Raw genomic sequence first — 3,658 nt, 5'->3', positions numbered from 1 at the left:
CGCCGCCTCTTTTTTTGTCGGAGCGTTTGGTGGGGTTTCTCGCATTGGCTCTTCCGAGGCCCGGTTGCCACCCTGGCGCGCACGAAGTCGGAAGTAGGGTTAATTGCCCGGGTGCGCACCTTTGCCAGGGTGGGCACCTTACCTGGGCTGCGCACCAGGGCGGGCTCAAGATGGCACGCGCGTTCCGTTTTTTTCACTATCTTTCAAAACGGAAATTTTAAAATCTCCTTTTTTTTTTGCCTTTTCTGGAAATTAGTGAAGGCAGCGCATCAAAGGTGCGCACCTCGCTGCCCACCTTGGTGTGCTCTGAGGTGCGCACCCGGGAGCGCTACGAAGTGTGCTCCAAGGTGCGGCGTGCACGTTGTCGGAGCCCGGTTTGCCCCGGGTGCGCACCTCGCCTGCACCTTGGCCGGGGTGGGCACCTTGGCTGGGTTTGCCCAGGGTGCGCTCCGAAGCGGGGTTACTGGAGCGCCCCCTCTTTTTTTGTCAGAGCGTTTGGTGGGGTTTCTCGCATTGGCTCTTCCCAGGCCCGGTTGTTGGGTGCGCTCCCACCCTGGCGCGCGCGAAGTTGGAAGTTGGGTTAATTGCCCGGGCGCGCACCTTCGCCAGGGTGGGCACCTTGGTGCGCACACCTTGGCTGGGCTGCGCACCAGGGCGGGCTCAAGATGGCACCAGCATTCCCTTTTTCTCACTATCTTTCAAAACGGAAATTTTAAAATCTCGTTTTTTTTTTGCCTTTTATGGAAATTAGTGAAGGCATCGCATCAAAGGTGCGCACCTCGCTGCCCACCTTGGTGTGCTCCGAGGTGCCCACCACGGTGCGCAACGCCGGTGCGAACCCGGGAGCGCCCCGATGTGTGCTCCAAGGTGCGGCGTGCACGAAGTCGGACCCCGGTTTGCCCCGGGTGCGCACCTCGCGTGCACCTTGGTGCGCACACCTTGGCTGGGTTGCGCGGCCTGGTGGGCACCATGGTGCGCACCAAGGAGCGCTCCGAAGTGTGCTCCAAGGTGCGGCGTGCACGAAGTCGGAGCCCGGTTTGCCCCGGGTACGCACCTCGCGTGCACCTTCGCCGGGGTGGGCACCTCGGCTGGGTTGCGCGCCCTGGTGCGCACCAAGGAGCGCTCCGAAGTGTGCTCCAAGGTGCGGCGTGCACGAAGTCGGAGCCCGGTTTGCCCCGGGTGCGCACCTTCGCCGCGGTGCGCACCATGGCGTGCACGAAGTCGGAGCCCGGTTTGCCCCGGGTGCGCACCTCGCGTGCACCTTCGGCGGGGTTGCGCGCCCTGGTGGGCACCATGGTGCGCACCAAGGAGCGCTCCGAAGTGTGCTCCAAGGTGCGGCGTGCACGAAGTCGGAGCCCGGTTTGCCCCGGGTGCGCACCTCGCGTGCACCTTCGGCGGGGTTGCGCGCCCTGGTGGGCACCATGGTGCGCACCAAGGAGCGCTCCGAAGTGTGCTCCAAGGTGCGGCGTGCACGAAGTCGGAGCCCGGTTTGCCCCGGGTGCGCACCTCGCGTGCACCTTCGCCGCGGTGGGCACCATGGCGTGCACGAAGTCGGAGCCCGGTTTGCCCCGGGTGCGCACCTCGCGTGCACCTTCGCCGGGGTGGGCACCTCGGCTGGGTTGCGCGCCCTGGTGCGCACCAAGGAGCGCTCCGAAGTGTGCTCCAAGGTGCGGCGTGCACGAAGTCGGAGCCCGGTTTGCCCCGGGTGCGCACCTCGCGTGCACCTTCGCCAGGGTGGGCACCTCGGTGCGCACACCTTCTCAATGTTTTCTTGCCTTTTCTGGAAATTGGTGAAGGCAGCGCATCAAAGGTGCGCACCTCGGTGTGCTCCGAGGTGCGAACCCGAGAGCGCTCCGAGGTGCCCACGAAGTCGAAAGTCGGGTTAATTGCATTGTTTTCCCCGGGTGCGCTCCGAGGTGCGCAACATCGGCGCGCACCAAGGAGGGCTCCGAAGTGTGCTCCAAGGTGCGCACGATGGCGTGCACCTCTGGTGCGCACGATTCGGAGCTCGGTTTGACCGGGGTGCGCACACCTTGGCTGGGTTGCGCACCTTTTGTGCGCTCCAAGGTGCGCACGAAGTCGGAGCTCGGTTTGCCCCGGGTGCGCACCTTCGCCAGGGTGCGCACCTTGATGCGCACGCCTTGGCTGGGCTGCGCACCTTGGTGGGCGCCATGGTGCGCACCTTTCGTGCGCTCCAAGGTGCGCACGAAGTCGGAGCTCGGTTTGCCCCGGGTGCGCACCTTGGTGGGCGCCATGGTGCACTCCGAGGTGCCCAAGATTGGTGCGCACCAAGGAGCGCTCCGAAGTGCGCTCCAAGGTGCGCGCGAAGTCGAAAGTTGGGTTAATTGTCCGGTTTGCCTCGGGTGCGCACCTTGCGTGCACCTTCGCCAGGGTGGGCGCCTTGGTGCGCACACCTTGGCTGGGCTGCGCACACCTTGGCACCCGCGTTTCCTTCATTTTAAATTTTTTTTTTTTACAATCTCTCAAGTGGGAAATTCTATAATCTCAACTTTTTTTGCCTTTTCAGGAAACTTTTGAATGGAGCGCATCATTGGTGCGCTCCGAAGTGTGCTCCAAAGCTCTCTCCAGCTGCGTGCACCTGCCCCGGCCGCGCACCCGGCCCCGCCCAGCTTCGCTCACCTGTCCCGGGCGTCTGGTGCGGAACCTTAGAGTAAGAAACATCACCGTGCACCTTGGCCAACGTGCGCGACTCGACCGAGCGCGCACTGGCCGAGGTGCACACCGATTTCACCTGGGTGCGCGCGCAGCACCTCGGGCGCACCGGGGTGCGCGCACAACGCCCGGGTTGCACCGTGGCCTGTGTGCTCGGGGCGCCTCGGGTGCGCGCTCGGTGTCGCCCCCGCGCGCGCGGTAGTGCGGGCAGCGCACCCCGGCCCGGCCCGGCCCCGACGAGAACGCAAACGGGCAAAAGGTTTATTCAAATAGCATTGCGACGCCCGGCGAAAAACTAAAAAAGGGTGCAACACCGGGACTTCCCGGGAGGTCACCCATCCCAGTACTACTCCGGCCCAAGCGCGCTTAACTGCGGAGTTCTGATGGGATCCGGTGCACTAACGCTGGTATGATCGCACCCGTTATGAGCTTGTCGCAGTGTGTACTTAGCAAACCGCGACCCACGTGCGAATCCACCCCGGCCACCCACCCCCGTCGAGGTGCACACCCTCCCTCGCGAAGTGCGCCCCGTTCGCCAAGTGTGAGCCCTGCCCGGGTGCGCGCACCTTGCTAGGGCGTCGGGTGTGCACCCGGCCCGGCCTACGTGCGTGCACCTGGAGGGGGCGTCGTGTGCGTGCAGTGTCCCGTCTGCAACGCGGTGCCCACACACCACCTCGGGCGCAACGACCTGCGCTCACATGTGGGCCGAGTGCACCTTGGTGCATGTTCGGGGCGCCTCGGGTGCACGCTCGATCTTGCCCCGGTGCACCAAGGCGCTCGGTTTGCCCCGGGTGCGCACTTGGTGCAAGGTGGGCACCCAAAATAGGGATCAAGCACCAAAACACAAGTTTCGGGATGCAAAATGGGACCCAAGGACCACAAATGCGTTCCAAGACCCATGATGGGTCCACGAGAACAAAAATGTGTTCCGAGACTTAATAAACAAATATTGGGTTTTAGGAGAAGAAACATGCTCTGATGCCCA

General features: G+C 63.8%; 1 non-coding gene across 1 annotated transcript; it reads right to left on the bottom strand.

Annotated features, from left to right (window-relative positions):
• Positions 1 to 2,975: 2,975 nt before the first annotated feature.
• Positions 2,976 to 3,094, bottom strand: LOC131870333 (5S ribosomal RNA). The gene has a single exon (XR_009368654.1). It is a non-coding gene; the product is annotated as a 5S ribosomal RNA (ribosomal RNA).
• Between the last annotated feature and the right edge of the window lie 564 nt (positions 3,095 to 3,658).

This window comes from Cryptomeria japonica, unplaced genomic scaffold (genome assembly GCF_030272615.1).
Source record: "Cryptomeria japonica unplaced genomic scaffold, Sugi_1.0 HiC_scaffold_314, whole genome shotgun sequence".
Taxonomy (NCBI): domain Eukaryota; kingdom Viridiplantae; phylum Streptophyta; class Pinopsida; order Cupressales; family Cupressaceae; genus Cryptomeria; species Cryptomeria japonica.
This window is presented reverse-complemented; position numbering and strand designations above follow the sequence as displayed.